Here is a 27,466-nt window from a genome sequence, read left to right on the forward strand (position 1 = left end):
TATAAGCCAAGGTATCCTAATATATTTCTTTTGTGTCCTTTTTCCACTACATCTTATTCTGTCCTCTAGTGGAATATGTAAGGACAAATATTTATTGTAATTTGTAATTTAGATTATTCCTCCTTAAGAGGAATCTCACACTTGGCTTCACACACTTATGAATGGTGGCATTCATAGACCTAGGAGTTACATTCTAACTCCTCTCTCTCATCTCTATTTAAGAGATGACCTTCCTCTCTCATTTCTCATGAGGTTTCTTCCTCTTCTCAATTATTGTATGAGCGATCTCTCTCTCTCTCTCTCTCTCTCTCTCTTCTTAGACTTTTCATGCCTCATTCATAATGTCACAAGGGGTTTTCTTTGCTTTCCCCTTTTGAAATATCTTGTCTCATGGTGTTGGATCTTGAAGCTTTCTCTCTCCTATCTTATGGTAATATCTTTTCATGCATTAACTCGCTTAGATTCCTTCCTAGTATGCTTATTTACATATTTCTTTTTCCATTTTTAACATGGTATGAGACTAGTTTAATCTTTGTTTTTGAGTGTTTGCATGAAGGTATGATTCAAAGGAGACTCTTGAGAGAGATTTCACTAATTCCTTTTTAATCTTCTTAAGTTGAAAGAAATTGAATTTTTTTTTGGGTTTGGTTGGTTTACCGCCACACCCGATTAACTCCTGTTTGCTCTAATTTGTGTAGGTTTTTATATATTGTTGATAAAGAAAATAATATAAATTTAAAGATATCACACTCCTAATTTAACAGTATATTCTAGTACAATCTAGTATAATTTTGTGGAAGGTCACCGGTTTGAGCTTTGCTAACACCACCTTAATTTTAGAATATTATGGAATACAACTATTATTAATCTTCTTCGATTGTAGGCAAGCGGTTGGTTGCCATCCTCAAGAAAATTAGGGTAGAGTGCTCACAGCTTCATTACTAGGAATACATGTCTGCAACAAATTGAACAAGAACATCATTTTCATTTTCTGATAGAATTTGTGGGAAATGAGAGAAATTATTGATGCTCACAGGAAGTTTGAGCCTAAATCGCACCTTCTTTTTTGGACAAAGGTACACAATCTTTCATTCAATATGTCAGTCTAGCATAAGTGATTCCCATCATTATTATTCCTGAGAACTATTATTTTAGTAACATTTTTTTTCAAATAGATTATTATTATTATTCCTTAGTTGAAGGAGAATTACTAATCATTAATTTGGAAGTAGGTAATATTCTTTTTTTAGTAACTTTGTTTATCATTATCTTTTTAAATTAAAAAAGTAAAAATTGCAGCCTTTTCATTCCCTTTTCATTTCAAACCTTTTATAAGCTTCTTGCTTAATCATTGTTTAACATTTTATTAAACTAACTTGCTCGTTAAATTGATTTTCACTTTAAACTAACTTCACTTTTTCTAAATGATTTCTCGATCCTTTCTTTGTTCATATCTCTCTAACCATTTTCTTCATTTATTCAATTTCTTTTCTAGATACTTGTTTTTGTTCTTTCATATATTTTCCCTTGTGGGCCCATCCTACACTTATGTTCACCTTGCATGGAGATTTTAACTGATAATTTATGCTTATTGATCTTCCAAATACTTCTTATTTATCTCAAATTATTCAGGTTTATGAGTTATCTTACACTATTGCCTTCATTATTTAATGATCTAATTTAATTTTACTATGTTCTATTGATCTATTTGCACATGGTTGCAGTTTTATGCTTTTATAGCATCTCTTTATGCTCATAGTAGAATTTCATGGTTTAATAACATTCTTTTATTATATATATTTTTGTAAGTTGCATCGGGAGCCAATTTATCAAGGTTAACTATGGTGGACCCGACAGTTTTAAACTGACTCGTAGTTGCCTTATCTAGCCCATGGAGTATCCCTCCAACCTATAATTGGTGTGCACTTACTTCAATGGAGTTTCCCTCCATTTGTTCCACTTTGTTCCTCAATGCAAGGATGATATTTTATGGGGATTTCCCATTCCAATCTCCTTGTCTCCTTGGTGTATGCTCCTAGTTGTGATTTATTCATGGTATGACTTCCTACACTTTGCTCATTTTTTAGTGTATAGGTGACGAGGCTACCATATCTTGGAGCACTCCAATATTGGAGACTCTATTTGAGAAAGTTATTTTGACCCATTTTGATCTTTTCCCTCGTGGCAATGATGTTTCTTTTCCATGATGGATTTCTTATTTGAAGGCAATATGTTGTTACTCCTCATAAACCCTTCCTTTGGTCCACATCGGCAATCATTCTTGGAAAAAATGTAACTTGAATTATTTGGTGCTTGAGGCACATGTTCTACTTATTTATTATTGTCTCTCTTATATTTCTTTAATAAATATACAATGTAATAATGTTCTACATACTTTATTGCCTAGATCATGGGTCATGTAGGTGATGGAGTCACGACCCATTCACTTGTAGTGGGATGACTCATTAGTGGACTGTCTATATCCATGTGATTGATGCCATTTTGATGTAGGTTTCATTAGTTGGCCTTGTATATGGTCATTTGTGCATTAGTATGTTCCTTTCATGAGAGATTTATTGCATCTATTATGATCATTTTGAGCTTTTGACTTATTTTTGATATCATGTTAACTCCACTGCATGTTGGTGAACACATTCATTTATCCTCATCTCTCTTAGTTCCTCCTTGATTAAATTATTATAACTTCATTTTTTTAATTCTACTTGTGGATAGTTGTCTTGTTTTTGTTCTCTACCTTTTCTTTCTAGGTGATCCTTTAAGGAAACTTATCGATTTTTCACATATGAAGATGTTTCTATGCTTCCACTTAATCACATTCAAAGGACTCATGTACTTCTCTTGGATCTGCAAATGTACCATATGGCTTTAAGAAAATCAAATTACTTCATATTGAAGATTAAGTTGCAGATTGTTGTAAATTATGGGTTTAATACCCCTTGATATAATTACCCCAAGTAAAGATTAAAGGGGGGTGTTAGAAGTTGTAATCTTTCCTTGGTGTGTTTATAAACCAAGGTTAGACCTCCTTTCTTTATTGTTATAATATATTAGGATATAAGCCAAGGTATCCTAATATATTTCTTTTGTGTCCTTTTTCCACTACATCTTATTTTGTCCTCTAGTGGAATATGCGAGGATAAATATTTATTGTAATTTGTAATTTAGATTATTCCTCCTTAAGAGGAATCTCACACTTGGCTTCACACACTTATGAATGGTGGCATTCATAGAAATGGGAGTTACATTCTAACTCCTCTCTCTCATCTATATTTAAGAGATGACCCTCCTCTCTCATTTCTCATGAGGTTTCTTCCTCTTCTCAATTATTGTATGAGTGATTGCTCTCTCTCTCTCTCTCTCTCTCTCTCTCTCTCTCTCTCTCAGGCTTTTCATGCCTCATTCATAATGTCACAAGGGGTTTTCTTTGCTTTCCCCTTTTCAAATATCTTGTCTCATGGTGTTGGATCTTGAAACTTTCTCTCTCCTATCTTATGGTAATATCTTTTCATGCATTAACTTGCTTAGATTCCTTCTTGGTATTGCTTATTTAGATATTTCTTTTTCAATTTCTAACAGTTGTTACCACAAATAGATCAAGTACAAATAAATATTCCATGGATTGAATGTGAAGACATTCAAGGCTTGGACAATGATCTCTACTAATTGAAACCTTCCACATATGTTTTACTTCATTGATCTTTATGTTTTTTAGGCTACTCATGGGTGACTTCAAAGTTGACACCCCACTACTATTCAAAGTCACTTCTCCCTAGAATGGAAAATGTATCAAAAACAATATCGTAAGGTGAGTGAATTTTATAAGGGATTTTAATAAGGACCTACCCTTTAGTCTATGACTATCAAGTCTTCTTATGGTTAGCTTTTCTAAATTAGTTAACATGTCTAATGATTTTGTACACTTAGCCAAAGATGTACTATAAAGCAATAACTCCTTCAACTGGTAGGGCACCTAAAATTTGGAACCAATACATTTCAAAAGGTTATTTTCAAATCATGAATAATTGTGTTTATAATAGTTTCCTAAAAACTCATTATGGACCCCTTATGAATACCTAACATTCCATAAAGGATAATGAAAATTATCTCTCTATTGTTCTGCCACAATCTTTTGAAATTCCCATTAACTATTACTAAAAACTCCAAAATTTGTGGAGAAATCCATGAAGGAGTTCTTGTGTGTACATTCCAAGATAGGTCAAGTTGAAGCCATATCAAAGCAATCAATGCCTCAACATAATTATCCATATTCCTAGAAATCATGTAATTGGGGAGCCACAAGACCAGTCAAACATTGAGAGGAGACATTTGCCAATTGTTTCAATGAGGATGCTTTTGAATTCAATGTTCATGTTAAAAATATTGAGGAAGAAACAAACCAAAGATTTCAGATGTTAAGGTCACCACAGGTGATGTGGACTCATTTTATCCACTAGTTCTCTCCCTTTATCACAAAGATGGTCCTTGGAATAACACAACACTATTTCAAATTGCCATTTGTCCTTTAAGGTTTGAAGTGTGAGTTCAACACTACATAAATGAATGAAATAGAGTAGAGAGCTTTCTCCTACACTTGAAGCTGGTTCAAGTACCCGCCTTTCTTTTCATGTTGAACAAATGCATTTGAATAAAACTCCCTTTTGTATATGACAAAGGTCTAAAGGTATTGATGGGCCTCCAAAGGGCCATTATTTTGAGATCCTTTTATCTTGTTTTTAGACAATTATCTTGCAAAAATAGTCATGATTCTATGGGTTTAAGAAAATGAACTTATGTTTTTATATATATGTTATCTATATGTTCAGACATCAAGTAGAAGTATGGATAATTGAAATATGCTATATTTTCTTGAATCTATGGACTTCTATGTTATAATGAAGGAATCTTTCCTCATGGATGCTATGTTTTGGGTAGATTTCTTCTTGTAGCCATAGGATTTGCAAAGAGTGATAGTTTAAAAATTACACCTTTTCTAACATTGATGATGAAATTGTTGGAATTATGATATATTTGTCATTAGTTACAACACTTATTCGATTTTGAATGCTTACTGAGCTCATCACTCAGTCAACAGTTCATACCGAGCATTCAGTAGTGGTTACTGAGAAGAATAGTTCATACCATCCTGGACAGTGGTCACCAAGCAAATGGGAAGTTCAACAGTGTTTACTAAGTTCTCAGTGTTCACCGAGTCATCAGTTGAAATCAGTGTTTACCGCATGATCAAGGTAAATGAAGGACTTAGTGTTTATCGAGTGATCAAGGTAAACAAAGGACTGTAGTGCCTGACCCTGGTTCACATTTTGTTATCATTGCTGAACTCTTTTAGAGCTAGTTTCATGTTGATGGTTAGTAACATTATTATGAAATTATCAGATATTGTGCTATGGATTCAGTTGATATGTGATGATATTACTTAGACTCTACATTTCATGTATGTATGATGATTATTTTTAGTGTTTGCAGTTATTAATGATGATTTATTATCATATGTGTTTTTTTATGGATACTTACCCCATACTTTCATGTGTATGGTGTGCGTGTTTGCTTTGTGTATTTTCTTTTGTATGGTGTGTCTGATGTGGTTAAGGAAGGGAGTCGTAGTCACATGCTAGTCAGGATCCACATGATGCACCACTTCCTTCCATTGCCTATTTAGTTTAGTATATATTGTGCTTGTACATGCATGGTTTTTATGCAGGTTGCAGGTACCGGGTATCGACTTCCCTGAATTGCCAGAATGAGCATACCCTATCACATTATCTCAATGATAAGAGAAGGGAGATAAATTCTCAAGTCCAAATCCCAAACCTAAAAACCATTTGTCCTAGTGAGTTAGGACAAGTATCAAAGTTGAATACCCACCGAATGTGTTGGATGACATATTTCGTGATTTTTAACCCTTTAGATTTATTTTGTATGATTTGTTCTATGATGGGTTTTCATATTTTATCTTGGAAGTCTATGGTGAATTTTCCATTAATTAAGTCTTAATAAATAGATTTAATTAATAAATTATTTATTTGAGAAACTTAATAAAATATCATGATCTTTGATATTTTGATTGTAATTAATTAAATGTGAATTATTGGAGAAAAGGAATTAAATAAAAGAAAACTAGAAATTAAAATTAATAATAATTATAAAATAAAATAATAATAAAGCAATAAATAAAATAATAATAATAAAAGTAATAAAAATTAAAATTAAAGTTATAAAATTTAAATAAAAATTATTTAAAAAGTAAATTGGAGTTATAGTCAACAACACAGGGGTTAGTGCATCAATTAAGCACAAGGTGTCTACAACTCTATGACTCATCAAAAAGGTTGGAAAATACCCATGCTTAGTTGGTGACACCTTCCAGCTGTTTCAAGAAGCATTCCAAAGGTTTCTTGAGAGCTCTTTATATTCAGGCATTCATAAAAGCTTAGATATAGCGTGAAGAGCAATTGGAGCATGGGAGGAATCAAGAACTCTGAAAAAGGGAGCTTGCTCTATGGGTTTTCTGAGAAAGAGCGAATTAGCATCAGAATCTGGGTAGATTCTTGTGATTTTACTTATGCTATTTCCGCATCATGCATTCCTGTCTTCTTCATGTCTTCCATATGTGCTGCAGTGGCAGAGAAGAGAAATGCTATAGGAGGCAACATTGTTGAAAATGTAATAAGAAATTTAATGTTATGTTTTTAAATGCTTTTAGTTTTTGAAGTTTGTAATAACGTCCTACATGTGGTGGCATACCTAGAATAGCAGTTCGATAAGCTCTCCAGATATAGCCACCTAGGACCAGGTGTGTGGATCTTAACTTAGAATAGTTTTTTTTAGTTCGTAGGTGGAGTGTTTAATGATTTTTAGAATCCAATAATAGGCAGTAGGCAGTTTTTGGAATATTTCTAACTTAGAAAATGACTATCTAATATTGGTAGAAAAACGTTTCAGATTCTTATCCTTTTTTTGGATAGAAGACATTCTTCATTTCTAAATAAGAAGAAAACGTTTCACATCCTTTAATTAGGAAAATAAAATTAGTTTTAAAATGGGAGCCAGTCGGCTATGTAAGACACGAATTGAATTTGGAGAGATATGGAATATTTTTTTATTTTTTCTTTATGCAAGTTTTTGATGGTCTGAGTTTTGAACGGATTTTTCTTATCTTCTCATTGAAAACAAGTTGATAGTTTGCAGAAGATTAAAAAGTTTTAGTTTTGGGTTGGATTTGGTATGTTTGCAGAAAATTAGTCTCAATGCATGGGTAATATCTCCCAAATGCATTGTTGAATTTTCATGAGCTTTGGATATGTTATTATAGGCCTAATTATGCCCATCTTCACTAGAGTGATTGAAGAGTTTTGATCTAGTTCACGAGTTATTCATGTCTGAGTGAAGGCCTATCTAGAGATAGCAAGAAGCAATATTTTGAGAAAAAAATGTACTCTGATGCGGGGTCAATATCTCATGTTTGAACTGTTGGATTTCTCTCAAATTTTTATATGTTTTTTGAAACCTAGTTATGCCAAATATCAACAGTTGGATTGAGTAAATCTTTTCTGGTTCGAAAGTTATTCATGTCTGAGTGTGGGTCTATCCGAAGACAACAAGAAGATATTTTGGGGGATTTTATTTTCAAAGTTTTGTTTATTGAATCTGATTTTGGTGTGTGATCCTAAAGGTTGTAGATGCCCCTTGAAGAAACTCAGTTGAGTGACTGATTCCTCCTGAGTTTTCCAAGGTGTGGCTCTGCATCAATATGTCTTCTGAGGAATTTCATATTTTTATTGTATGCATTTTTAATTTCGGTAATTAAATTTATTTGAGAATTTTATATGCATAGATTTTTTAAAAAAAAGAAAACGGGGCTAGGGTTGAGATTCATAGCCAAATCCACTAGATTAATTATTGGAAATTTTGGAGATCAAAGATCTATGGAGGAATTTTGAAAAATTTAAATTGTAATCATAAAATTGTCCTGTCGCTGCCCCTTGGATAGACCCGAACTCAGTCATTCATAAATTTTTATCGTGATCAACTTTATTCGATCGCTCTAGTCAAAATTGGCGCAACTTGGCCCTCTCCAACATATTTTAATTTCAGCCCGATCCAACAGTTCATTAGGGAGATATGGCCGCCGTACTAAGACTATTTTATTCAAGGACAGATATATCTCCATTTCTCATAACTAAGAGTTCTTTATGCTTAAACTTCACAAAAAAATAATATATATCAAAGCATGGAATGAATTAAAGATATTATTGCAATCTTCTCTTACTAGAATCTTATTAATATGCATTAATTTTATATGAGTTATTATCTAATCTAATTAAATCAAATTTAATCAAGATTAGTTAATAGTAGAAGTGTAATTAATTATTAGTCAATCTAAGTAAATAGATTTTTAAATAAGAAAAAATTAAAAGAAAAGAGATTTCAATATAGTTTATATAGTGGACTTTTTATAATGTATATTTAAATACTATTTAATATATATTACATAATTTAGAGATGGTAATTTTATATTACGTTTTTAAATGAGGAGACTTTAATGATAATGGATTAAGATTTAATTGACATAGAGACACTGTTATAACATTGTTATAATTTGAATTATCATGGTATTATTAATATGTTAACTAAATTATTGATATACTTTAATGGTATTAAGAGTTAACTAATGAAGCTTATGTAAAGTTCTCTAGATCAATTAATAATAGTTTGATGAGTTTATTATTTATTAATTTTTTTTGGGTCTAACAAACTATTAATAAATAATGGTTTAAATAATTATCAATAAATTCGATTAGAGTTAATCTAGAGGAGATTATTTGATGATTAAAGTTTGGTAAAAGATATTAATTTTTGGATTTGGATTATAATTGAATTTTAATCAATTGATATTCATTAAGTTGATAATATAACTATTATATTAATAATTAAGTTGTGCAATAGAGTCTTATTCGAAAAGATTAATGATAATACGAATTTGTTGAGGAAATGTTGGTATTCTTTGAAAGATGACGAATATGGTCATTTAAGATATTCAATAATTACTATTGAATTATTAATATGATCATTTGAATATTGAATTAAAGTTGACTTTTAACTTATAAAATTCTAGTCAGTTAGTTAGTCAACTGATATTAATTGGAACGTTGCTATGGTTATGCAATTATTAATTAAATCAATTAATAAGAGTTAATTAGATTTAATTAATAATTAAGTTATGTAATAGAGATTTAATTGATATAATTCTTTTAACAAGATTGTAAAAAAAATATTGATATCAAAGTTGATAAGTCTTATTCTAATAACTTGAATAATGACTTAGATATTTTAACGGTTATTAGTGACAATTTAATAATGATTATAATTAAGAGGCTTAAGTGTTAGAGATACTTAATTGAGTTTTAACCATTAAAATGTTAATAGATCATGGAATTGTGCACTTAAGTTAATTAGTGGATTAGATTGATCATTTTAATTAAGTTATAATCTTCTTATTCAAAAATTGATAATTGGTTCTTTTATGAACAAATAATGATCTTTGATTATCTCGAAAAGTTGAAGTAACCTTAAAGAAGAGTTAATCAATTAGAATATAGATCATAGTTAAATCAAGAGAACAATTAAAGGTCAATGATAATCAATTTAGTGAATATTTATCTTTAAGTTATTCTTAAAGTATTATTTTTAATTAATGGAAAAATAATGGTATCGGGAAACAAATGGATTGACTTGTAGGTCAAATGATGAAACTTAAGACACTTGAAAGTATACTTGCAAACAGAAAACTGGAAATCCCTACACATTATTCAACTATGTGAATTTAGTAAACCAAAACATATGTTTGCATCGTGTATTCTATATGCTTCTTGTTTTGGGTTTTGGGTTATCTAGTGTTGACCAGTCCTAGGTTGTTACCAGAGGCTCGGGGGTTATGAGATGTGATGGCATGTTGATTTTATTTGGTCTCAAATTTTATAAGCCCAATCATGGTAATGTGATTGTATGCTCTATGAAATATTTGTATTTGTTCATCAGTCTTCATGTGTGAAGCTGAGATGTATGTGTATGAGATACCTGAGCTAATCATTTTTGAGTCATCAATCAGTTGCTATGATGGGACTGAAATGTAGATTTATTTCTTGATGATATCATGTTGTGACGTGTTTGACTCAACCATTTTAGAGTCTTCGATCAGTATGATTTTGAGATATTCTTGGTTGCTTATTGAGAACCAATGGATATTGTGATTTATTTGAGATATATTTTGGTTACTGAGAACCAATGGATACTTATGATTATCAGTGATGCCTTTAGTTGCCAATAGAGAAATATTGTGGTCATGATTTTCTATGGATGCTTTTCAGATGCTCATGGAGATTTGATGATTCTTATCTTGGAGGTTTGATAATTTTTATTATGGATATTTGATGCTTTTATGCATATTTTTATTATGGATTATCTTTTGTAATTTTGAAATTTATGATTTCATGATCTTAGGGTAGGTAATCTACTTGTAGTGTTGAGAAGTGGCTTGCAATGGGGGCCAGGGCCCTAAGTGGCTGTTAGGGTAACTCATTGTAAGTTTGGTTAATAAGTGATAACATTTACACACTAAATGGAGATTAAATGAACCTAAAAAGATAATTGTTGATGTTCTCGCCCATGGCTTGAGCGCTTGTATAGGCTAAGATGGGAGTAGTGAGAACGCATGGTTGTGACCGTGCATTCCATAGTATGCCTCGTCAGTATGAGAGGATACTAGTGGCCACATGAGATCAGTATGGACTCATAGAGTTTAGCTAACTGCTAGGGTAACTTGTACATGATAATTGCGATGACACTTTCCCCATTTTAGAGTAGGTTTCCTACATGTCATTGTGTGCCTCTGGGAGTTAGATGTCAGTTTTGTGTGTGATTGGAACCTTTGAGTTAGTATACTTTTAGGATTCTTGGACTATAGAGATTTGTGCTATGTGTTATGGATAGCCTATTTGGGACTTGAGATTATCTCCTTGGCACGATTGGAGTGGACCACTTAGGTACAATGTGATCAGGTGGTAGTCTATTTTCTACTCTTATCATTTGAGATTCATTGAGACATCGTGGCTGATGCGTCCTTTGTGATGGTGGATATGTATCCTTTCATTGATGATTAGCATATGTTAGATGGTGTTATCTTATTCTTATATTTGCATGTTAGATTACTTTCTACATATGATGTTGTATATGTTAGGAGTGACATTCCTACTATGTTAATACTGATGATCTCTTTGGTGATTTGGGATGTTACACACGGAGGGATGGCTAGGGCCCATGATGGTCTAATTATGCTATTAACGATTGGGAAGAACCGTGCACTTAGTTAGTTATGTTTGATCTTATGATGGATGTATATGTCTTCTATGATGATGTATCATGGATTGGAATAGGATGATGTACCTTATTTCACATATGTATATTCTTTTAAGCCTTCATACCTTATGACATGTACAGTGGATGATTGAGCATTTGGAAATGTAATGTATGAACATTGGACTTACCATTATTTTTCATGTGGATGTTGTAGTAGATGGATTCATGTATGTTAGTTAATTTAGATGTAACTCAACGTTAAATTTTTTTTAAAGAATGTAATCTGTTATGTATGTTAAGTTTACTTTTAGATGGACATTGCTATTGCTTCCGTTATTATGTACAAGTTATATTTGGTATTTACTTTCATGTTATTAAAAAAAAAAAAATGTTACTACACTTAGTGAAATTATAGGTTAATTCTTTGGATCCCTTGGCAGGGCATTACATTTGGTATCAGAGCCCGAGTTTCAACATTGGGAGCTCTCGGTATATTGGAATGTCACTAGTTGTTAACTAGTTAAACAAAATGAAAACTTTCAACTATCATGTGTATCTCTTTCAAACTGAAAATTTCAAAACTAGGTGAACTGAAACAAAACTTGAAACTGTTACTTGCATATTTTTCATACTTCAACACTTAGCTTTCAAAATTGAAAATTCTACTGAAAACTTAAACGAAGGCAAAACTGAAAATTGAAAACTTATTCTAGTTGCAAAACATGTATCTTTTATCTAAGTTTCAAGGTAGTATACCTTTGTTTAGCTTTGCAAGCATTAAGTTGCTCTTGTTTAGAATGTATTAAGGGATATATTTTAGTAGTTTTTAAAGGAATGATGTTGGATCGATATGGTTTTCGATTTACTATTAAACTAGAATCATATTGCTCTAATTGTGTTGTAAAATTCTTAGTGGAATCATATTCCCTTGTAGGGAGGAAAAGGGTTCAATAGGACCCGCATAGTGAGTATCTTAGCTTTTCATTCTTGTAAGCTTTTAGGAATAAGCCTAATCCCAAGGGGGGTGGATGTAGTGCTTTTCCCTAGTTCGCATTTTCTTATCATTGCTAAACTCTTTTAGAGCTAGTTTCATGTTGATGGTTAGTAACATTATTATGAGATTATCAGATATTGTGCTATGGATTCAGTTGATATGTGATGAGATTACTTAGACTCTAAATTTCAAGTATGTATGATGATTATTTTTAGTGTTTGCAGTTATTAATGATGATTAGTAAGATGATTTATTATCATATGTGTTTTCTTACAGATGCTTACCCCATACTTGCATGTGTATGGTGTGCGTGTTTTCTTTGTGTGTTTGCTTTTGTATGGTGTCTTTGATGTGGTTAAGAAAGGGAGTCGTAGTCACTTGCTAGTTGGCATCTACACGATGTACCACTTCTTGCCATTGCCTATTTAGTTTAGTATATATTGTTCTTGTACATGCATGGTTTTTATGCAGGTTGCAGGTACCAGGTATCGACTTCCCTGAATTGCCAAGATGAGCATACCCTATCACATTATCTCAATGATAAGAGAAGGGAGATAAATTCTCAAGTCCAAATCCCAAACCTAAAAACCATTTGTCCTAGTGAGTTAGGACAAGTATCAAAGTTGAATACCCACCGAATGTGTCGGATGACATATTTCATGATTTTTAACCCTTTAGATTTATTTTGTATGATTTGTTCTATGATGGGTTTTTATATTTTATCTTGGACGTCTATGGTGAATTTTCCATTAATTAAGTCTTAATAAATAGATTTAATTAATAAATTATTTATTTGAGAAACTTAATAAAATATCATGATCTTTGATATTTTGATTGTAATTAATTAAATGTGAATTATTGGGAAAAAGGAATTAAATAAAAAAAAACTAAAAATTAAAATTAATAATAATTATAAAATAAAATAATAATAATAAAAGTTATAAAAATTAAAATGAAAGTTATAAAATTTAAATAGAAATTATTTAAAAAGTAAATTGGAGTTATAAGCTTGCATGGGAATTAACATGTGTCAACAAAACGGGGGTTAGTGCATCAATTAAGCACAAGGTGTCTACAACTCTATGACTCATCAAAAATGTTGGAAAAGACCCAAGCTTAGTTCGTTACACCTTCCAGCTATTTCAAGAAGCATTCCAAAGGTTTCTTGAGAGCTCTTTATATTCAGGCATTCATAGAAGCTTAGATATAGCGTGGAGAGCAATTGAAGCATGGAAAGAATCAAGAACTCTGAAGAAGGGAGCTTGCTCTGCGGATTTTCTGAGGAAGAGCGAATTAGCATTAGAATTCGGGAAGATTCTTGTGATTTTACTTATGCTATTTCCACATCATGCATTCCTTTCTTCTTCATGTCTTCCATATGTCTTCTAAGGAATTTCATATTTTTATTGTATGCATTTTCAATTTGGGCAATTAAATTTATTTGAGAATTTTATATGCATGGATTTAAAAAAAAATTTAAAAATGGGGCTAGGGTTGAGATTCATAGCCAAATCCATTAGGTTAATTATTGGAAATTTTGGAGATCAAAGATCTATGGAGGAATTTTGAAAAATTTAAATTGTAATCATAAAATTGTCCTGTCGCTGCCCCTTGGATAGACCTGAACTTAGTCATTCATAACTTTTTATTGTAATCAAATTTATTCGATCGCTCCAGTCAGAATTAACGCAACTTGGCCCTCTCCAAGATATTTTAATTTCAGCCCGATCCAACGGTTCATTAGGGAGATATGACCGTCGTACTGAGACTATTTTATTCAAGGACAGATATTTCTTCATTTCTCATAACTAAGAGTTCTTTATGCTTAAACTTCACAAAAAAATAATATATATCAAAGCATGGAATGAATTAAAGATATTATTGCAATCTTCCTTTATTAGAATCTTATTAATATGCATTAATTTTATATGAGTTATTATCTAATCTAATTAAATCAAATTTAATCAAGATTAATTAATAGTCGAAGAAGTGTGATTAATTATTAGTCAATCTAAGTAAATAGATTTTTAAATAAGAGAAAATTAAAAGAAAAGAGATTTTAATATAGTTTATATAGTGAACTTTTTATAATGTATATTTAAATACTATTTAATATATATTACATAATTTAGAGATGGTAATTTTATATTATGTTTTTAAATGAGGAGACTTTAATGATAATGGATTAAGATTTAATTGACATAGAGTCACTGTTATAACATTGTTATAATTTGAATTATCATGGTATTATTAATACGTTAACTAAATTATTGATATACCTTAATGGTATTAAGAGTTAACTAATGAAGCTTATGTAAAGTTTTCTAGATCGATTAATAATAGTTTGATGAGTTTATTATTTATTAATGTTTGTTGGGTCTAACAAAATATTAATAAATAATGGTTTAAATAATTATCAATAAATTCGATTAGAGTTAATCTAGAGGAGGTTATTTAATGATTAAAATTTGGTAAAAGATATTAATTTTTGAATTCGGATTATAATTGATTTTTAATCAATTGATATTCATTGAGTTGATAATATAACTATGATATTAATAATTAAGTTGTGTGATAGAGTCTTATTCAAAAAGATTAATGATAATACGAATTTGTTGAGGGAATGTTGGTATTCTTTGAAAGATGATGAATATGGTCATTTAAGATTTTCAATAATTATTATTGAATTATTAATATGATCATTTGAATATTGAATTATAGTTGACTTTTAACTTATAGAATTCTAGTTAGTTAGTTAGTCAACTGATATTAATTGGAACATTGCTATGGTTATGCAATTATTAATTAAATCAATTAATGAGTGTTAGTTAGATTTAATTAATAATTAAGTTATGTAATAGAGATTTAATTGATATAATTCTTTTAACAAGATTGTAAAAAAAATATTGATATCAAATTTGATAAGTCTTATTCTAATAACTTGAATAATGACTTAGATATTTTAACGGTTATTAGTGACAATTTAATAATGATTATAATTAAGAGGCTTAAGTGTTAGAGATACTTAATTGAGTTTTAACCATTAAAATGTTAATGGATCATGGAATTGTGCACCTAAGTTAATTAGTGGATTAGATTGATCATTTTAATTAAGTTATAATCTTCTTATTCAAAAATTGATAATTGGTCCTTTTATGAACGAATAATGATCTTTGATTATCTCAAAAAGTTGAAGTAACTTTTAAAAAGAGTTAATCAATTAGAATATAGATCATAGTTAAATCAAGAGAACAATTAAAGGTCAATGATAATCAGTTTAGTGAATATTTATCTTTAAGTTATTCTAAAAGTATTATTTTTAATTAATGGAAGAATAATGCTATCAAGGAACAAATGGGTTGACTTGTAGGTCAAATGATGAAAATTAAGACACTTGAAAGTATACTTGCAAACAGAAAATTGGAAACCCGTACACATTATTCAACTATGTGAATTTAATAAAACAAAATATGTGTTTGCATCGTGTATTCTATATGCTTCTTGTTTTGGGTTTTGGGTTATCTAGTGTTGACCAGTCCTAGGTTGTTACCAGAGGCTCAGGGGTTATGAGATGATATGGCATGTTGATTTTATTTGATTTTGATTTTTATAAGCCCAACCATGGTAATGTGATTGTATGCTCTATGAAATGTTTGTATTTTTTCATTAGTCTTCATGTGTGAAGCTGAGATGTATGCGTATGAGATACCTGAGCTAATCATTTTTGAGTCATCAATCAGTTGCTATAATGGGACTGAAATGTGGATTTATTTCTTGATGATGTCATGTTGTGACATGTTTGACTCAACCATTTTAGAGTCTTCGATCGGTATGATTTTGAGATATTCCTAGTTGCTTATTGAGAACCAATGGATACTTATGATTATCAGTAATGCCTTCAGTTGCCAATAGAGAACTGTTGTGGTCATGATTTTCTATGGATGCTTTTTGGATGCTCATGGAGATCTGATGATTCTTATCTTGGAGGTTTGATGATTTTTATTATGGATATTTGATGCTTTTATGCATATTTTTATTATGGATTATCTTTTGTGATTTTAAAATTTATGATTCCATGAGCTTAGGGTAGGTAATCTACTTGTAGTGTCGGGAAGTGGCTTGCAATGGGAGCTGGGGCCCTAAGTGGTTGCTAGGGTAACTCATTGTAAGTTTGGTTAATAAGTGATAACATTTACACACTAAATGGGGATTAAATGAACCTAAAAAGATAATTGTTGATGTTCTCGCCCATGCCTTGAGCGCTTGTACAAGCTAGGATGGGAGTAGTGAGAATGCATGGTTGCGACCGTGCATTCTGTAGTATGCCTCGTCAATATGAGAGGACACTAGTGGCCGCATGAGATCAATATGGACCCATGGAGTTTAGCTAACTGCCAGGGTAACTTGTACGTGATAATTGCAATGACACTTTTCTGCTCGTAGAGTAGGTTTCCTACATGTCATTGTGTGCCTATGGGAATTAGATGTCAGTTTTGTATGTGATTGGAACCTTTGAGTTAGTATACTTTTAGGATTCCTGGACTATAGAGATTTGCACTATGTGTTATGGATAGCCTATTTGGGACTTGAGATTATCTCCTTAGCACAGTGGGAGTGGACCACTTAGGTACCACGCGGTCAGGTGGTAGTGTATTTTCCACTCTTATCATTTGAGATTCATTGAGACATCGTTACTGATGCATCCTTCGTGATGGTGGATATGTATCCTTTGATTGATGATTAGCATATGTTAGATGGTGTTATCTTATGATTATATTTGCATGTTAGATTACTTTCTACATATGATGTTGTATATGTTAGGAGTGACATTCCTACTATGTTAATACCGATGATCTCTTCGATAATTTGGGATGTTACACACGGAGGGATGGCTAGGCCCCACGATGGTCTAATAATGCTATTAACGGTTAGGAGGAATCGTGCACTTAGTTAGTTATGTTTGATCTTATGATGGATGTATATGTCTTCTATGATGATGTATCATGTGATTATCTCTATTTTGATGTATCATGGATTGGAATAGGATGATGTACCTTATTTCACATATTTATATTATTTTAAGCCTTCATACCCTGTGACATGTACAGTGGATGATTGAGCATTTGAAAATGTAATATATGAACATTGGACTTATCATTATTATTCATGTGGATGTTGTACTAGATGGATTCATGTATGTTAGTTAATTTAGATGTAACTCAATGTTAAGGGATTTTTAAAGAATGTAATCTGTTATGTATGTTAAGTTTACTTTTAGATGGACATTGCTATTGTTTCCATTATTATGTACAAGTTATATGTGGTATTTACTTTCATGTTATAAAAATTTAAAAAAAATCTTACCAAACTTAGTGAAATTCTAGGTTAATTCTTTGGATCCCTTGGTGGGGCATTACAAAGACTCAGTGTTAACCAAGTGAACAAAGTAAATGAAGGAATCCGTGTTTACCAAGTGAAGAAGGTTATCAATGGATTTAGTTTTTATCGAGTGACACAATATACACCAAGTCACCAATGGTTACCAAGTTCCAAGCTACTTAGAGTGATTAGTATGGACCGTGCCTCTACTCTTATCGAGTACATGATGATGTAGTGTATTGTAGTGGATGTCGAGTATTAGAAGGTCACCGAGTCAGTTTGAGGAACCCAAGTTTTTTACTATCTCGCTAACTCAGTAATGTTTTGTTCAGTTGTGTTTGGCCGACCTTGCCAGTGTAAATATTGGAATGGTATATATGTAATGTATTATATCATTTGTAAAATATGATGAAATATTGTATATCATTGTATGGTGTTGTATTACAATATTTTGAGAAGAGTGAAAGTGAATCAGCAATAGAATAGAGGAATACAACAAGGTCAACATAGATGCAAAAAAGTTATATCTATCACATCAGGTGATCAGTGCATAAAGGATCTTATCAGCAATCAGTTGTAACCAGATCCACTGCTTCATCCTAACAGGTGAATTAGTTTGTAAATCCTTTCACAAGGTAGACTTAATAGTCTTTTGTAAATCTCCTATCAGAGTGCACACTTCATTGTATGTTTGTAAATCCTTTAACAAGGTGGATCTAGCAATCCTACTTACTCCTAACAGGGCAGATCACCAGAAGTGATCATTGTAAGCCTTAATAGGCCAACTTTATATTGCAGTATTGAAGTTTTGTGGGCATCATCCCCACCCCAATTTTACTTTCTAATTGGAAGGTTTTTGGGTCACCAAATTAGTGTGTTCATGTGTTATGAATGTTTATCTTTTCATGCATACAGTAGATTAGATGGATGAATGGTGAATATGTTATTATGTTGAATTGATTTAAAGTTTTAGAGTTACTAATTCACCCTTCCCCTCTCAGTAACCTTGTTAGTCCTAGTTATTTCCAACAATTGGTATCAAAGATTTTGGTTCTCAGGATAAAGTTTGATAACTGGAGCAAAGATCAAGGACAATGGAGATATTCAGACTTGACAAATCTATTGAGAATGAAAAGCTAGATCTGAAAATGGCCATGGCTCAACTCAAAGAAGCAAAGGAGCATCTTTCTCAATCTCTAAAAAGAAGGAAGGAACTTGCAAGACAAATGAATGATCATCAGTATGTTGAAGAAAAGATTGAAGACCTTTTACCATCAAGTAGTTCAAATGAAGCTAATGAGGCAAACAATGCAATCAAAGAACTCTTAGAGAAGAATGATCTCTGCAAGAAGAAGTAAGAATGCTAAGAAGAGAACAAGAGATTCAGTCAACAAGGTTATGTGAAATTTTGGAACAAAGGAACATGATGCAAGATGAGAAAGAAGGAAAGAACAATGAAATTCAAAATCAATCCCTTCAGTATGAGGATCTTACAGATCAACTTTCCAATGCAAATGAAGAAATCAAAATTCTCAAAGCACAAAATGAAAGAATAAGGAATGATCTGAATGTTGAAAGACAAATCACTGAAAGCTTACAAAGTGACCTAAGATCTGAAAGAAAAATCAATGAAAGTTTGGAAAATGACTTAAATGTTGAAAAGAAAGTCAATGAAAGGATGATAAAATATCAAATAGATGTGGATCAATTGAATCAACAAAATGAGCAAAATCTTCATAGACAAAAAGGTAAAGCAAGCCTTGGATACAATGAAGAAGGTGAATCTTCCAAACAAGGTGCCCAAAAGAATCAAAGACCTACTTGCAATCACTGTGGCAAGATAGGTCATATATCTAATAGATGTTGGAGCAATGGTAAAGGAAAATTCAATGGTAAATTCTATAATTGCAATCAGCATGGTCACAAAGCCAATGAATGCAAAGAGAAACAAAAATTTGAAGGCAAATGTCACAAATGCAAGAAATAAGGTCACAAGGCATCTAAGTGCAGATCTAAATCATTCAATCTAGTAGAACAAATTTTTAAAGCATTATTTGGTTTGGACTATAATACTTGGTGCATGTGTCACTATTGTGGAGAATATGGACACGTTGGAGTAAATTGTACAAGGCATCACCTAAGGAAGAAAGATACTACCATAAGATGTTATACATGTACCAAACTTGGTCATATATCCAAGAATTACATGAACATAGGAAGAGTTGAAGATGAAAAGAAAGCCAAAGCTGACAACATTTGAAAATAGATGAGACAACAGTGGATTCCTAAATCTACCAAACCAGAAAGTTCAAATGATGGCAATGTCACTCAAGAAGTGGGTGACTCCACCATTTCTAATTACACTCATCAAGTAGGATCAGGGACTGCATCTTCAAGCCATATCCTAAGCAGTTCTAGAATGAAGGAGTGAAAATGACAAATCAGTATTTCAGATACAAGACATAGTTCATTTTGATGCATCTATCGAGCAAGGTTGGTCTTAGACTTAATTGAGCTAGGTCGGGAATATGAAAGGTTTTGTTTATTCACTGAGTTTCAAGGTTTATTGAGTAAGTCAATGACTATCTAATAAACCCTAGGTCATCTTAGCTACCTTTGTATTCAAGCATTAATGGTAGATTTTTCATCAAAAAGGAAAATTTTGATCTCATTTTTCACCGCAAATTTAGAATATACATAGCGAAGAGATTTCCAAGAGCACGCAAGTGAGTTCAAGTGATTTGAAGTGATTTTCCAATGAAGAATTTGTTTTACAAAATTATTCACTCACTAAGTAGTAATGGCATCCAGGAGCACTAGCAGCAGCAAGGCAAAGAGGGGCTTTGAAATGCTTGTAAAGGGAGTCGAATGGAAAGCACCTAGCTTCAAGCTCATTCCTGCCATAGCTGAATCACTTGACCTGCATGGAGCTCAATCACAGATTGAGGTACTAATTATAAGTAACATTTGTACTCATTTCAAATGCACTATTCAAGAGATAGGGACACTAGATATAGATAATACCCTAGCTGAGTTATGCGTGGATGGAACCCTTAAACTCGAGTTCAAACATCTGGAAACCAAAGGTTTAGCCCATATCCCACGTTTGCCAAGAAATTTCCAAGTGAAATGGATAAGATACATTTTGAGCTGTGTTCATAATGGTCAGTTGTGGTTAGAGAAACCCACTCTGATTACAAAGAAGATGATTCACAGAATCATGGGTTTACCTATGTTGAGAAAATCCAAAACCACTAAAATCCTAAGTCAGGATGAACTTTAGAAGTTAACCCTAGCTGAATGGGATGGTAGAGGACTGAAACTTAACAATGTATCAGATATGGAGCTAAGATTTGGAATTAGTGTAATTATATACAAGCTGTATAGTTCCAGTAGATTGAATAGTGTGCCCTGTGAGGCTATGGACTTAGCCTATAAGGTTGTGAAGAAGAACATGGAGTTTGACCTAGCAGATGTTCTATTGAAACACTAAATAAGAACATGGATAGTATAAGGATCTCAAAGACCAACCCCTATAAATTTGGTTCTTTGTTAGTTTGTTTATTTTTCTATGTACAAAATTTTTTCCCTTCTAAAGGTATAGCTGTATGGAGAAAAGATGTTCTAGTTTTGCATCAGATAAATGAGTTTATTGTAGAAATGGGTATAAATTTTGATAAAGTTATGGATAACTACTTTGAAGATTTCAAGGAGAGAATGAATAATAGGTTCAGGATTCCTCCTAAACTTGTTGATGACTATAAGGAAGATGTATGTTTCATGGTTGACTATGACAAAGTATATATACAAGTAGTCAAACCCTGTGTTGCATGGGTAAAATCACTTCCCTATGTAGTGAACATTGATGAAACAAGAGGCATCATTGAGGCACTGGTAAATGAACTAGTGGATCCCAAATTGCCTACATTTGGAACATTTGATGAGGCAAAGGTAAGAATAGAACTTGAGATCAAGCTTCCCTAGGCAATCTCCAAGGGAAAGAGGAAGATAGAAAAATTGAAAACTGACACTGGACCTCTAATTCTTACTGAAGGAAAAGGTGAGGATGAAGAAGAAGAAGAATCTGAAGAAGAGAAGCCAGAAAAGAAGGCGAAGCCTATGAAGAAGAAAGGTAGGGTAATCATTACCAAACCTCAAGTAGTATTCACAAGGAGAACAAGGAAAGGCAAAAAGGAAAGTGAAGTTGTGTTTAGAAAGCCTCCTCTCACATTTGTAGATAGGTTAAAACAACTCAGGATTGGTACAGGAATCAGCAACTTTAAAGCCTTAAAGTATGAATCCAGGACTCCTGCTGAGCAAAAGGAAATTGAAGATCTAGTAATGGAGAAGTTGGGAACTTGGAAATTCTCCCTAAACCAATTTGTCTCCCAAATTCCTGCAATATTGTTTGATAAAATAAAGGTAAGATGGGAGAACACCGAGCAAACTGTTAGAGACATTTTTGAATAGAAATTGAGAGAATTGGTACCTAGCCTGATAGATGTAGAAATCAAAAAGGCAATGAAGGATCAGGAAGGAAGAATGAATATGAGATTCAATACATGTCTCATATTGTTAAAAAATATTGAACTAGTTGTTAAAAATGCAACTGATCTTTGAAATGATACTTATAAACTGCATAAGCCAAGTGATGAACCTGTGGAAATCAAGGATGATGATAGTAATGATGAAGAGGATGTGGATGGTGATAACTCTATCAGCATGGATGTAACTGATGAAGATCTCCAGCAATTAATGAAGGAGAAGGAAGAAGAAGAAGAGGAGGAAGAAGCAGTTGAGGAGGAGGAGGATCCAGTTAAAATTGTAGCAGCTGTCATTGCCTCCCTTCCTCACTCTCCACCTAAAATTGTTAAATCTATGGAGATAAGTTCTTTGAGCAAGATTGTGAGCACCATAGAGACATCAATAGCTCAAAATCCTCTAGTCACCTCTCAGCTCTAGGTATCTACAATAGAAGTATCAAGTACTTCATCTACTAAGCTAAAGATCACTTCTTTATCTACTGAGCATTAGGCAATATCTTCAGTCATCGAGTCATCCACTATAGTAGTCACTACATCAAGTGTATCAATTCCTCCTGTAGTATGTATAGTAAGTTTTCCAATTTTCACTTCAATTTTGTCATCTCCAACCACATTGGGTCCAATTTTTGCTCCAGTCAACTCTTCTACTACAAATATTCCAATTTGTACATCAATTTTGGATATGGGAACATCAATTTTTCCCACAGTTAGCACTTCTCTTAGTCTTCCTTTAGTTGGTCCTATTCCAATTTTGATAGCCAGTCCAGCCTCATCAACCATTGTCTCTATTTTCAAAGGCAAAGATGTTAGCACAACAGAAAAACCAAAGATTTCATTAAAATTTTTGCTTACAGGAAAGACAATGGATGAGGATGTAGACTTGGATAATGAAATTGTCATTCCCAAGATAGATTTGGATATTACTTTAGTTGATGAACTAAGACTGCTCAGTCAACGTATAGATCTAAAGGCAAAGCAGAAACAACTAATGAATGAGAGAGATAGAGAGTTTAATATTATTGAAGGAGCAAAGAATATTATTACTGAGGCTATAGGTGTTGATGTTGATACTTCTCAACACATTTTGTTACAATTATAAGAGGTAATTAATAAATTCAGTGAGGATATCTCTAGTCAAGAAAAGTTGATGGAGAAGGTAGAATTTTTTTTGATAATAAGGTGATTGAGCACATTGCTCAGCATATAGCAATAAAATAGGTTGAATTAACCACAATTTTGGCCAACATTGAAAATTATTTTAATAATGTAACATCTCTTTTTTCTAAGCTTTGTGATGTTACCGAGTATACTAAGGAGATAAGAGAGAAATTGAATAAGATAGATGAGGATCTGAAGGCAAGTGCACAAAAGCTGAAGCTTGACCCCAGTTCAAGCTCATCTCATCACCTCAGGATCAATTTTTTGTCAGAGAAGTAGGCAGAGTTGCTTAGAGAAGAAGGAAGGATTTGGTCTACACTGCTAGATATCCAAAACATGATTCTTCCTATCATGGACACAATGCAGAAACATATTGTATACTCCAAAACATTGATCTATGACAACAATTTCTCTGTTGTAGACCATGTGATTGGACTTTCTGCAGAAGTTCAAGTAGCTCTATCCAAATGCAAAATCTTGCAAGAGAATTGGGATAGGACTTTGCAACTCATTCTCAAGGTACATTCTGAGTTTATCTCACATTTTGGTGTCTCTATGTAAATAAATTATTTTATTCTTTGGCATTATTGTCAAAAAGGGGGAGAAAGAGATACTCAGAAAGAGATATTGGTGAGATAAATGTACAAAAGGGACAAAGAGATACTATGAATAAAATTCATATAACTCATGTAAATACCTTGTGTATATTGTATGGGGGAGTTATATGTAAGGAAGCCATGTATATTCAGCAGAATTAGATGTCAGTATGTCAGATGTTGTATATAAGTTTTGGCTCATAAGTGTTTTTTTCACTAATGCCAAAGGGGGATATCGTTGGAATTATGATATATTTGTCAATAGTTGCAACACTTATTCGATTCTGAATGCTTACCGAGCTCATCACTTAGTCTACAGTTCATATCGAACATTCAGTAGTGGTTACCAAGAAGAACAGTTCATACCATGCTGAACAGTGGTCACCAAGCAAATGGGAAGTTCAACAGTGTTTACCAAGTTCTCAGTGTTCACCGAGTCATCAGTTAAAATCAATGTTTACAGAATGATTAAGGTAAATGAAGGACTTTGTGTTTACCAAGTGATCAAGGTAAATGAATGACTTAGTGTTTACCGAGTGAACAAGGTAAATGAAGGAATCAGTGTTTACCAAGTGAAGAAGGTTATCAATGGATTCAGTTTTTACCGAGTGACACAATATTCACCAAGTCACCAATGGTTATCGAGTTCCAAGCTACTTAGAGTGATTAGTATGGACCGTGCCTCTACTCTTACCAAGTGCATGATGATGCAGTGTATTGTAGTGGATGTCAAGTATCAGAAGGTCACCAGGTTAGTTTGTGGAACCTGAGTTTTCTACTATATGGCCGACTCAATAATGATTTGTTCACTTGTGTTTAGCCGACCTTTCCAGTGTAAATATTGGAATGGTATATATGTAATGTATTATATCATTTGTAAAATATGATGAAATGTTTTAAATCATTGTATGGTGTTGTATTGAAATATTTTGAGAAGAGTGAAAGTGAATCAGTAGCAAAACAAAGGAATATAGCAAGGTCAACATAGATGCAAAAAAGTTATATCTATCACATCAGGTGATCAGTGCATAAAGGATCTTATCAGCAATCAGTTGTAGCCAGATCCACTACTTCATCCTAACAGGTGGATCAGTTTGTAAATCCTTTAACAAGGTAAACTTAACAATCTTTTGTAAATATCCTAATAGAGTGCATACTTCATTGTATGTTTGTAAATCCTCTAACAAGGTGGATCTAGCAATCCTACTTGCTCCTAATAGGGCAGATCACTAGAAGTGATCATTGTAAGCCTTAACAGGCCAACTTTATACTATAGTATTGAAGTTTTGTGGGCATCATCCCTACCCCAGTTTTACTTTCTAATTGGAAGGTTTTTGGGTCACCAAATCAGTGTGTTCATGTGTTATGAATGTTTATCTTTTCATGCATACAGTAGATTAGATGGATGAATGGTGAATATGTTATTATGCTAAATTGATTTAAAGTTTTAGAGTTACTGATTCATCCCTCCCCTCTCAGTAACCTTGTTAGTCCTGATTATTTCCAACAGAAATAAATACATAAATATGAGTAAAAACACAAACTTGTGTCACCTTTTACAAAGAAATGAGATATTAGAATGTGACAATTCAACATTAATGACAAAAAAAATGGTATTTGTGTTTAAAATATGAAGATGATGTAAAGTGATGAAATGTGTAGAATTGGATGAATTTTATGCATATAATTTTTTAAAAAATTTTGAGTAAGAAATTATTCATTTTATTTTATTTTGAAGCCCCTTTTTTAATTATAAAAAATATAGGGTGTAGTTCCCATCAAACAAGTACATGCAATTCATATTTTTTTTTTTTTCTAATATGAAAATATTTTATAGATGACATGTATAGCTAGTGAACAAAAAAAGAAATAATTATTTTTGATGTATACTTTCTTTGTTCTAAGTAGTCAAGTTTGACCTTATCAGAATCCAACAGTTTTTTCCTCTCGTCAAAACTTCCCTATTAAATCTATACCATCTTGAAAAAAAATTACATATTTGTGAAGAGGATTCTCTCCTCTAGAGATAAATTTAATTTTTTAATTTTTGGATATGATTTTCTATTTTTTTTTCTTTTTTGAGGGAGCATCTTCTGAAATGTTGAAATATTAACTTGTAATATTTTGAGATTATAACATATTATAACTAATCAAAACACTCAAAATTTATATAATGATGATGTTGAATCTGAGATCTATAAAAGCATATTTTTGGTTTTTGAAAAAAATTGAGTTTTGATAGAGAAATGAGATTTGACCAAAACATGTTTTGGTATCATATACGATGACACAAATATGTGCTTTTACCCATATATATGTGTGTGGAAGTTGTATGGATTCAATGTTTTGCAAGTACTTGTTGTGCGAGTTTAAAGTCAACACCTTGGCATTAAGTCAAAGCTGACCAAATTGCTAAAATACCACAAATGAGTAAGTTATTATATGTTTTTATGTTATGGAAGCACACGAGTATAGCTCCCTCAACCTTCTATATTCCTGGAGGATTTAAATGAGGTTAATGATATTTATGTTGTAAACTTTATGAGTTTGCAATTGATCCTCATTGATGGAGTGATCATAGAGTTAGGAATTTATTGTAGTTTCCCTTTAAATAATACCTGTTATTTTCTTGAGAAAAATCTTTTTCAGAAGGAAGAGAGAATATATTGATAACAATAGTGTGTGATCTTGTTTTTAATCAAATGTAATCTCTTACCATGAATGAATAGAATACAAGCTTCAAGTTTACATCTTTTATCTTGATTGTCTTTTTCGATCACTCATCCAAGGGGGCCCACTTGGTGAGTGAATTACTCTATTAGAATAGATTTCATTTCCTTTTTTGTTTCTTTTCAAGGTAAAATTATGTTGTTCCTACAAACACTAGTAACAAAATTAGTGAACTGTTCTTGCAGCATAGGTGCATAGATAGGTTTAATGTTTGCAACATTACTTTAAGCTTTAAGTTAAGATGTTGTTTCAGTTTCTAGCTTAAATATCCTTCAACATTTCCCTTGTTTTAGTTATAATGACTTAACAAAGAATTAGAGCATATACTTTGCAACCACCCTCTCAAGTTTATGTTCCCGAGTTGATAAAATAAAATAAAGTCAATATGTTATCTTAGGAAAACACATGATTCTTTCTAACCATGGAATCACTATGAAAGGATTTCCAATCATTTGTTACTAGGGTATTAAGTTGATTAGCCATTTTTGGCACTGTTACCAGGGAAGGTGTCAATCTAATTCAACCCTGAAGTCGTTATGTTAGTTTAGAGTTCACATTATTTTGCATGAATAGAAGAAGAGACCTCCTTGGAAGTTTTCTTCCCCATAATATTTAGGGAGATATTTTTAATCTTGAACTTGAAGAACCTCATAGTTGTAGAAGTTAATGAA

The 27,466-nt window shown here is 32.2% G+C and overlaps 1 pseudogene; it reads right to left on the reverse strand.

Moving 5' to 3' along the window:
* Positions 1–3,583: 3,583 nt before the first annotated feature.
* The window catches only part of LOC149545621 (disease resistance protein Roq1-like), a 280,354-nt pseudogene continuing 256,471 nt past the window's right edge, over positions 3,584–27,466 (reverse strand).

Source organism: Cupressus sempervirens, chromosome 7, assembly GCF_028749045.1.
Source record: "Cupressus sempervirens isolate cs-2001-9-10 chromosome 7, ASM2874904v1, whole genome shotgun sequence".
NCBI classification, from domain to species: domain Eukaryota; kingdom Viridiplantae; phylum Streptophyta; class Pinopsida; order Cupressales; family Cupressaceae; genus Cupressus; species Cupressus sempervirens.